Source organism: Dermacentor albipictus, chromosome 2 (assembly GCF_038994185.2).
Source record: "Dermacentor albipictus isolate Rhodes 1998 colony chromosome 2, USDA_Dalb.pri_finalv2, whole genome shotgun sequence".
Taxonomy (NCBI): domain Eukaryota; kingdom Metazoa; phylum Arthropoda; class Arachnida; order Ixodida; family Ixodidae; genus Dermacentor; species Dermacentor albipictus.
In genome coordinates, this window is record NC_091822.1 from 72,442,143 (window position 1) to 72,453,646 (window position 11,504).

The following is an 11,504-nucleotide window of genomic DNA, read 5'->3' on the forward strand; positions in this document are numbered from 1 at the left end:
AGTTGGGGATTTCAATTCCCCCCACCATGACTGGGGGTATCAGTCAAACTCAGCAAGAGGAGTGGCAGTCGCACGAGCAATAGAAACCCTCGGACTGGAACTCCTCACCGACCCTTTATATCCGACCAGGGAAGGCAACAGTGTCACCCGTGACTCCTGCCCCGACCTCACCCTAACGAAGAATGTCGCCGACGCCACGTGGACGAACCTAGGCGAAACGCTGGGCAGCGACCACTGCATACTCAGCACGTCCATATCATCATCCAAAATTAGAAGGGGTCTGGGCACCGCCCATATCACAGACTGGCCCAAATTCCGCAATGCACCCTTCCCGTCAGGTCCCATTCAGTCTATTCACGCCTGGAGCGAAGGCATCAGACAAGCATACAGAACAGCAACAGAAACAATACACCGCACACCGGAAGCCCCAGAAGTAGACCGCCACCTACTCAAACTATGGCAGAAGCGCGGCCGGCTCGTGGGAAGATGGAAAAGGCAACGCCTAAACAGACCCCTCCGCCTGCGGATTGCACAGCTCACGGAGGAAGCTCAAACATACGCCACCAATCTAGCACAGCAAAATTGGCTACAGTTCTGCGAGTCACTGCGGGGAACGCTGGGAACTTCCCGTACCTGGGCAATTCTGCGGAACCTCATCGACCCCTCTAAATCAAAATCACAATCTACACGCACCCTGAAGCGCATTGCTCACCTCTTCCCGGGAGACGACGCAGCACTGCTTCAGGCTCTAAGATACAAATACATCGGCACTAGTACCGCCCCACCGTGCTCGGCGACCTACCAGGGCAAGGAAAATCCTGCACTCGACGCTCCCATCTCTGCGGCCGAGGTGTATGCCGCCGTCCGATCGTGCACCCGAAACACGGCGACGGGAGTAGACAGAATTACCAACGCCATGATCCGCAACCTGAGCAAGGCACAGATCAGGGACCTCACCAAGTACCTCAATGACTCGCTCTGGGAGAAGAATGAAATTCCCTCCGAGTGGAAACACTCGGAGATCATAGTAATTCCGAAACCGGGCAAGAAGCCGGTGATCGAAGCACTATGACCTATATCTCTCACATCGTGCCTGGGCAAGCTCTACGAGCGAGTCGTCCAGACGCGCCTCCAACACTACATGGAAGACAACAATCTTTTTCACCCCTCCATGATCGGCTTCCGGTCGGGCTTGTCGACGCAAGATGCCTTCCTTCTCCTGAAGGAAGAGGTTCTCTCCAACATCCCGAGGGGTGGCGAACACATCATTATGGCGCTGGATCTCAAAAGTGCGTTTGATAACGTGTCTCACGAGGCCATTCTCTCGGAGCTCAGCAACCTCAACTGCGGCAAGCGCACCTTCCAATATATCAAGAACTTTCTATCCAGCCGAACGGCAACAATAGGAATGGGTGACACGAGATCGGACCCTCAAGACATGCCCAACAAGGGCACGCCACAAGGATCGATCATCTCCCCGCTCCTATTTAACATCGCTATGATCGGAGTCGCAAGGGCTCTGCAACAGGTTCTGAACATTGGATACACCCTGTATGCGGACGACATTACGATCTGGACAAACACCGGCTCCCTAGCCGAGAAGGAAGACACGCTCCAAGCGGCAACAAACTGCGTCGAAACCAAGGCCATTCGATGCGGGCTCTGCTGCTCGCCTGACAAATCCGAAGTTATCCGCATACAGGGACACAACTACAAATCACCAGGCAACCTGAGCATCCTCCTACACGGGGCTCCCATCCGGGAAGTGCCAGTCATCCGGATCCTGGGTATCTGGTTGCAGAGCGACGGAAAGGCCAACCACACAATCCAACTGCTCAAAACGACAACACAGCAAATCTCTAAGATGATCCGCCGGGTGGCCAGAAACAGAAAAGGCATGCGGGAGGAGGACACGATCCGTCTGGTGCAGGCGCTGGTCATCAGCCGCCTCTCCTACGGGCTCCCATACCTCACCCTGCTCCGAGCAGACCTAAACAAAGTCAATGCGATGATACGTGTAGCCTACAAGAATGCCCTTGGTCTCCCACCGTATACATCCAACGTGAGCTTGGAAGCTCTGGGACTACACAACACGTTCGAGGAAATTCAAGAGGCGGTCCTCCTGTCCCAGAGAGAACGCCTGCTCTCCACAGCGACAGGCCGACACATCCTCAAGCGCATCGGCTACCCGGCGGACATTGACACCATCCAGTCGACCACGAACATTACTCCACGGTACCGGGCCAGAGTACACGTGGACCCGCTCCCAAAAAAACATGTCTCAAACTCACAATGAAGGCAGAAGAAACGCCCGAGTAGACTACCTCAAACGCACAGCGGGACGAAGCCCGAAGACGGTCTACGTTGACGCTTCCCTCTATCAGGGTGCATCGAACGCAGCAGTAGCCGTGGTGGTGGACTCTACTTACACAGAAGTCTCCAGTATCTCCATTCCGCACTGTACGGTTACCGAAGCGGAAGCGGCGGCGATCGTGCTGGCTGTTCAATACGGGGACGCGACCAACCGAGAACTACAAGTAGTAACCGACTCCCAAGCGGCATGTCGGCTCCTTCTAGCAGGCAGAATACCTCAAAAATTAGCTAGATTCACGACTAATCCATTGGCTACAAATTCAACACTCAAACACCAGATTACGTGGGCCCCGGGGCACTCGGGGCTGGAGGGTAACGAGGTCGCGGACAGGCTAGCTCGAGGTCACACAAACCGAGCGGCCACAATCCTCGATTCCACAACCACCCTCCCCGTCCCCGCGGCTTACGGCGCCAGACTTCAATATCTGCGTAAACAACGACAGCTTTACCCCCCACCACACAAGGGGCTAAACGCACAGGAAGCGCGGGACTGGAGACAGCTCCAGACCAAGACTTTCCCCAACTTACACAAATACAGCTTCTTCTCAGAACACTACAAAGACGCATGCCCCTGGTGCAACGAACAGCCCACTGCCTACCACGTCACGTGGGGGTGTACGGGCCCCAAACCGCCAGACATACAAACACAACAACCGGAGGAGCAGTGGGAGGCCACCCTGTCCAGCTCAGACCTAGAGACCCAGCGCGGACTGGTAATCCAGGCGAGAGCAGCAGCCAAGGCCACTGGAGTTTTGAAATGAAGACTCCACTCACTGTACATTTCTTTTTTTTTCTCCGTAGTTCTTTCCTCTTTTGTGAATAAATGTTTTCTACTACTACTACTACCCAGTCGCCCTCTCTTCCCTCGCTCGTGCCGCCTTTCCCATTTTTTTTAAGAAGAACCTTTACATACCTTGTCGAGCAGAGTTTCGGCGTTGCCATTACTTGGACCTTCGTTTGCCCGCCCAATTTGGACCTCCCAATATACACACCGTGATTCGTGCTCCCCGTTAAGCCTTGCCTGCTGCATCCATGGGCACATTGTGCCTGTTGCCTTTCTCGGCCGCGATTAAGCACGAACGGAGACCGGCGTACTTGCTCACATCGTCCGACGTGTGTGAAGTTGGGTGTAAAGGCCCGCAAAAGTGGCTGATGAAGGTGACGCCCACGAAAGCGACTTGTCCATATTGAGACAATGTGGGACACCAAGTGCGAGCCAACAATTTAACAGTCACAAGTGCTGCTCGTGCTAGCAAGAGTATGTTCCCTTTTATGACAAGTTCATATATGATGCATTATAGTATTTATCCTAAATTATCTCTATATTTATTGCTGAAACGTTAGCCAGTTGGACTGTCTGTACATTTTTTTGGCCGGTAGTTAAATATGCCCGTGCAGAGGGATATTCTCAGAAGACGCGACTGTAGTATTCAGAGAATCATGCCAAAATTCTAATTTATTTTGCCTAATACACATTTAAATGCCTTTCTCATACTCCTAAATGAATGGGTCATTGGCCATAACTTCAGCAGAAGGCAGATGGATTGAGTCTGTTGATATGCTCACTTAGTTTCTGACAGGTGATGAGGTCTATTGGGCATGCTAACAGGTTTCCAAGTTAGGTACACCGCATGAGCATACGAAATGCCACGCGAGCACTTCGTAATAATAATAATGAATTATGGGGCTTTACGTGCCAAAACCACTTTCTGATTATGAGGCACGCCGTAGTGGAGGACTCCGGAAATTTTGAAAACCTGGGGTTCTTTAACGTGCACCTAAATCTAACCACACAGGTGTTTTCGCATTTCGCCCCCATCGAAATGCGGCCGCCGTGGTCGGGATTCGATCCCGCGACCTCGTGCTCAGCTGCCTAACACCATAGCCACTGAGCAACCACTGCGGGTACGAGCACTTTGTGTTATTGCACGACAGATATGCCCTTCATAGGAAACATAACTAATACTATAGTTCGAAAGAATTCCATCACATTAAATCATTTATGGTGCTTTCAAAGCTGAAAATTTTTCTAGGGTTTCGAGGTTCAGGTACTTTACTTAACGCAAAAAAATTATAAATTGATTAAGAACTGTCATGTCTGTATGGTTGACTTTAAATTTTTTTTTTCAACAAATGAGACCAATTCCCTCAACTTCTTATGAGGTGAAACGTTTTAAAAATATATTTACCAGATGTATTGTCTGGAAACATTGTATGACATATAACAAGACAGCATACCTAAGTGGTCATTTCAAAATTCCCCAATCTTTTTCCAAACCTACCCTGGCTGTTTTCATGAAATTTTTCTGGCAATCTATGAGGCCCGCAGCTTAAGTGCAATAAAGAAAAAAATATTGTGGTTTAATGCTTGCGAAGTGCTGCCAGTCCATAATATTTAGACAAATAACACATCAGTCACTTCACATGCAGTATTAGATTCTACTGAATTGAATCCCTTGTTTAATAAAGTTGACAAGGGCTTGGGCAAGTTCGTAATTGATGGCCACACGAGTACAGCACGAAAGACAAGGACACAGAGAAACACACGTTTGTTCACCATATCATAACCTAAAGTATTGTATATTATTACTGATTTGTATTGACAAGCTGCCATTAGTCATGGTTAAACCGCATGAAGTATTGACTTCTATGGTTGAGCAAATATATTAGGCTGCCTAATGAACGTACAAGGAATACGCACCTGTTAGTTTTGCCTCATATTGCTGCATCTACTTATTTGCAGCATACACCTGCAGCACCTTTGGGACTAATGACACAAAGGTGTCAGGGGAGAGTTATTAGTAGAGTTTGCGGAACAGAATAATATGAGGATAATGAATACCTTCTACCGCAAGCGGGATAGCCGAAAGTGGACGTGGAGGAGCCCGAACGGCGAGTCTAGAAATGAAATAGACTTCATACCCTGCGCTAACCCTGGCATCATACAAGATATGGACGTGCTCGGAAAGGTGCGCTGCAGTGACCACAGGATGGTAAGAACTCGAACTAGCCTAGACCTGAGGAGGGAACGGAAGAAACTGGTACATAAGAAGCCGATTAATGAGTTAGCGGTAAGAGGGAAAATAGAGGAATTCCAGATCAAGCTACAGAACAGGTATTCGGCTTTAACTCTGGAAGAGGACCTTAGTGTTGAAACAATGAACGACAATCTTGTGGGCATCATTAAGGAGTGTGCAATGGAAGTCGGTGGTAACTCCGTTAGGCAGGATACCAGCAAACTATCGCAGGAGACGAAAGATCTGATCAAGAAACGCCAATGTATGAAAGCATCTAACCCTACAGCTAGAATAGAACTAGCAGAACTTTCGAAGTTAATCAACAAGCATAAGACAGCTGACATAAGGAAGTATAATATGGATAGAATTTAACATGCTCTCAGGAATGGCGGAAGCCTAAAAACAGTGAAGAAGAAACTAGGAATTGGGAAGAATCAGATGTATGCGTTAAGAGACAAAGCCGGCAATATCATTACTAATATGGATGAGATAGTTCAAGTGGCTGAGGAGTTCTATAGAGATTTATACAGTACCAGTGGCACCCATGACGATAATGGAAGAGAAAATAGTCTAGACGAATTCGAAATCCCAAAGGTAACCCCGGAAGAAGTAAAGAAAGCCTTGGGAGATATGCAAAGGGGGAAGGCAGCTGGGGAGGATCAGGTAACAGCAGATTTGTTGAAGGATGGGGGACAGATTGTTCTAGAGAAACTGGCCACCCTGTATACGCAATGCCTCATGACCACGAGCGTACCGGAATCTTGGAAGAACGCTAACATAATCCTAAACATAAGAAAGGGGACGCCAAAGACTTGAAAAATTATAGACCGATCAGCTTACTGTCCGTTGCCTACAAACAATTTACTAAGGTAATCGCAAATAGAATCAGGAGCATCTGAGACTTCTGTCAAGCAAAGGACCCAGCGGGATTCCGTAAAGGCTACTCAACAATAGATCATATTCACACTATCAATCAGGTGATAGAGACATGTGCCGAATATAACCAACCCTTATATATAGCTTTCATTGATTACGAGAAAGCGTTCGATTCTGTCGAAACCTCAGCAGTCATGGAGGCATTACGGAATCAGGGTATAGATTAGCCGTATGTAAAAATATTGAAAGATATCTAGCGGCTCCACAGCCACTGTAGTCCTCCATAAAGCAAGCAAAAAAATCCCAATAAAGAAAGGCGTCAGGCAGGGAGATACGATATCTCCAATGCTATTCACAGCGTGCTTGCAGGAGGTATTCAGACACCTGGATTGGGAAGAATTGGGGATAAAAGTTAATGGAGAATACCTTGGTAACTTGCGATTCGCTGATGATATTGCCTTGCTTAGTAGCTCAGGGGACCAATTGCAATGCATGCTCACTGACCTGGAGAGGCAAAGCAGAAGAGTGGGTTTAAAAATTAATCTGCAAAAAACTAAAGTAATGCTTAACAGTCTCGGTAGAGAACAGCAATTTACAATAGGCAGCGAGGCACTGGAAGTCGTAAGGGAATACATCTACTTAGGGCAGGTAGTGACGGCGGACCCGGATCATGAGAAGGAAATAATCAGAAGAATAAGAATGGGCTAGGGAGCATTCGGCAGGCATTCTCAAATCATGAACAGCAGGTTGCCATTATCCCTTATGAGAAAAGTATATAATAGCTGTGTCTTACCAGTACTCACCTACGGGGCAGAAACCTGGAGGCTTACGAAAAGGGTTCTACTCAAATTGAGGACGACGCAACGAGCTATGGAAAGAAGAATGATAGGTGTGACGTTAAGGGATAAGAAAAGAGCAGATTGGGTGAGGGAACAAACGCGTGTTGATGACATCTTAGTTCAAATCAAGAAAAAGAAATGGGCATGGGCAGGACATGTAATGAGGAGGGAAGATAACCGATGGTCATTGAGGGTTACGGACTGTATCCCAAGGGAAGGGAAGCGTAGCAGGGGGCGGCGGAAAGTTAGGTGGGCGGATGGGATTAAGAAGTTTGCAGGCACGCCATGGCCACAATTAGTACATGACCGGGGTTGTTAGAGAAGTAAGGGAGAGGCCTTTGCCCTGCAGTGGGCGTAACCAGGCTGATGATGATGATGATGACACAAAGGTGAAGGCCAGCCTGGCGACCATGCTTGCCAAAGGGCAGTAGCGTAAATATTTAGTCTCTTTCCAAAATAGCATAAGACATGTATTTAGGAAATTCATCTATTAAATCGTGCTATAAAGAGAGTTAATCCATTGCCGGTGCACTTGTTTTCTTCATTGCACTGCATGATTCAGCACTTCACTTCTTTTTGTTTATGCAACATATATGAGAGTACAGCTGGTTCAGGAGCATTACTAATCTATTAACGTTAATGCATAAGTGCGGATGAAAAGCAACAGGTGTACATGCATAAAAAATTCTAAATTTTTTCTACCATATATTAACAAAAATGTAAACTAGCTTGTAGATACGGATAGCTATGGACTTATGGCCTTATACACTCTTCGTAGACTTTTCTCTAAAATGTCTGTCTATAGACTGTTTATAGATTAATGAAAATTTGTTTGTTGAAAAATGTCTGCAGAATGTCAAAAACGTGTATAGGATTATATAGTTCTACTTTTGCAGACTGGTCTATAAAATGTCTATAGACAAATTTCTCTAGATAGTCTATAGACTTCAGACTACAAATGTCGCACTGTATAATCCTATACACTTTTCTCTATAAAGATTCGGCGGACATTTGTCTACAAACGCGAATTTTCATTATTCTATAGACAGTTTATCGACTAAGACTTTTTTTAGACGAGTCTATAAAATTTTATGGCTATAAGTCTACAGACTGTCTATAGACCAGAACACGCTAGTCTCGCACCCAGACTAACCGAACGCATACTCTCGCACCCGGGTTGCCCGGTCGACCGGCGCTATTTTGTACTGGGCTGCCAAAGTGTGTTCGCCGGCGACCAGTAGACATGGCAAGCGCCAGCTCTAGGGCTCCGAAGTGCGGAAATGTGCCCGTTCACACGGATCCAAAGTAGAAGTCATCTGGGCATCATTGCGTCGTGTTTGGATGCCAAAACAACCAGCGGAAAAGGAGCAGGTTGCTTAGCGCTGTTTGCGAAGAGCACAACACACGTAGGGAATCGTGCCGGTGCGGTGTTTTCAGCCTGCGCCGATTTCCATCCGCAACGAAGAATGCCAAGCTGCGCCACCGGTGGATAGCTGCAGTGAATAGGAAGAACTACCAACCCAGTGAAAATGCACGAGTGAGTATTCGATCTGTGTATATTTTGGTGCCACGTTCAACTTTGCGCCCTACAAACGTAATACGCAGGTTTGCTCCGAGCTCTTTCTGGGCAACAAGCCTACAGAGCAGAATCCCACGCTGGTGCTTCGCCTTGGCTATAACAAAAAGGTTCGTGTTTTCATTCAGGCAGAGCTCCCGACGTTTAAGCGGAACAGTTGAGTTTGCAGTTAGCGATACTTGCAGCTGGTGCACGGAATGACCATTAAGCGTGGACGACAAGTTGTAGGCCTTGCTGGTGAGCGTTATTGCTAATGAAAGTAAACCGAAGTCTGCTCGTCACGTAGCATGCGTCCACAAAAACGTAAACGAAGACTACTCGTCGCCGGAGGTGTTCTTGCAGTGCACCTACCTTTACGAGCTGGTGTTGCAGGTGTCATTCGTAACGAATTCATTTGAGCCTCCTGAGCTCTAAACTGCGTGCGGGCTGTTATGCGGGGCAAAGCGCAAAATATTTCCGTTCATATGGCGAGGAAAATAAGGTGCTTAATTATTCTTGTATTTTGTAACAAAATTTTGAGCGTTCTCACTAGTTTTTTTTACTGTTTTCTTTTCTAAGGGAGCGCCAACAATCCGATGGCCTCGCACAAGCGAAACAGGTCTGGTACCAGGTAGCTGCAGTTGCAGGTAGCTGCAGCTTTAAGTAGGGATGGTAATTTTACGTGCCCTGTCATGGTTTGTGCAACTGTACAACACCTGCATCTGTCATGCTCGCCCTGTTATACGGGCTTTGACTGCACATGTAGTTGAACATTATAACTACTGTAGTACCTCATTTTCCAGTGAGTGCAGGTTTAGCATCATATGCTGCTTGTTCGAGTGCTGTAGGCTTTTGTTCTGAATGTTGTACTCTTAAGTGGTTGCACGATACAATTGGCCTGGTGTATTTTCTATTTCATTTTGAGAGGACTTTATATCTTCGCAAAAGTGATGGCATGGGAAAGAACTACAGCCCTTCTTACTATAACATGTATTTTGTTTTCAGTGTGCAGGTGGTGAAGGGCAGGCGTCTCCTAACCAAGCAGTCAAACGACCTCGCCAGTTGGTTGCCAAGCGCGGCCAACCCAGCAGAGACCATTACAAACAAGACCAAACTGAAAGTGCAGATGACAGTGTTCTGCGTGCTTTAATAATATATGGCACCAACACAGTGCTGTAAATTCCTTCACAGGTTACGTGCCAAAAAGCTCACAGGTGTTCTAGCATATAGCGCGTGGTTTGTACAAACGTAATAGCGTACCTACCCGATGTATTCGCTTCTGCAGTCTGCACAGCACTCAGTGTGTCCATTGTGGACTTGCACGAGGTCTTGAAGTTTGATTGAATCCAGACAGCGAAAATGACAGGTTAGAAAAAACGTGAAACACGCCTTCCGCCCAGCTAAAAAGCCCAAGTTTCGCTTTCGCGCCGGGTCGCATCTCCCGGCGTGGCAGCCCAGGCCTGCTACTTCGCGGCGCTTGGGATAGATGGCGCGACCGGCGCTCATCAATATGGCGGCGCCCTTTGAATTCACGGTGTTCTTGTGTATAGACTGGTCTATAAGAATAGCCTATAGATAGTCTATAGACATTTTTCTATAAACATTCCATAGACTTCAGTCTACAATAGTAGAACTGTAGGCCTATCCACTTGTCTATAGACATTCTGCAGACAAATGTCTACAAACGAATTTTCATTATTTTATAGACAGTCTATAGAGATTCTACAGACGGTCCATAGACTCAGACCTGTTATAGAGTAGGCAAAAAAATGTAAGGCGATAAGTTTATCGACAGTCAATAGAGAGTCTATAGACTCAGACTTTTTATAGACTACTCTATAAAAAGTGTATGGCCATAAGTCTATAGACTGTCTATAGACTAGTCTAAGGAAATGTCTATAGACAGTCTATAGACTTCGTAGACCAATGTTTATAGCCCGTCTATAGACTTTCTGTAAAATTTTTGTAAGGACGTTGCCGTTCCCGAAGGCTGCCAGTGGCACTCGCCGTCGCTTACCTGCCAAGGGCGGACGTACTGGCTTGGCGTGTCAATGAGATAACTGCGCATGTGACCGTTTATTTAGAGAACGCTTAAAGTCTCACTCTTTATCTACTTAATGCGGCATATGACTTATTTGCGTGACTATATATACTTAATAGAATACACGACTTGTTTGCATGACAAGAGTACAACGACTAATAAATAGGTAGCATAACAAAGCTTACTACGGTGTCCACACTCACTGTATTCGCTCATACCAGCGCGACTCAATGATGCAGCAGTGCTTACGTTCACAAAATCTTCGTCTTTTGGTTTGTACTGACATTTGATGTCATCGATGCGCCGCTTCAATCATATTTCAAGCGAACGTCGAGAGGTCTGGGCACCCGCGGCGGGTGCCCAGACCCACTAAAAGACGCCGGACTCGAATCTTGCTGATTTGAAGTAAAAGTTTACGCTCTCTCTCGAGAGGTCACCGGTACCATGTCGATGTAAACAAACGCACCAGTCAGTGTTTTGGGCACTAAGCAACGCATTGTTCCTGGGGGATTGTGCAATATATATGAACATACAAATGCGGAAAGCGGCGCTCCACAACAGGTAGTATGCGAAATGCATCCTGCAAAGGGTAAAACATCTGAAATAGCAAGCAACACGTATAAATTTAGTTGTCAGGGCTACCTTTAGTCTTCATGGCACAGTGCGATACGTCGTCCTGGGCGCTAGCTCTCATGGTGGTGGATCGAATGCGGATTCACGGCTATTAAACTCGTCGGAATCGTAGATGTTACCGCTTCAAAGCTCCGAGGACCTGGTGTAGCTATGATTAGCACCCGGTGACA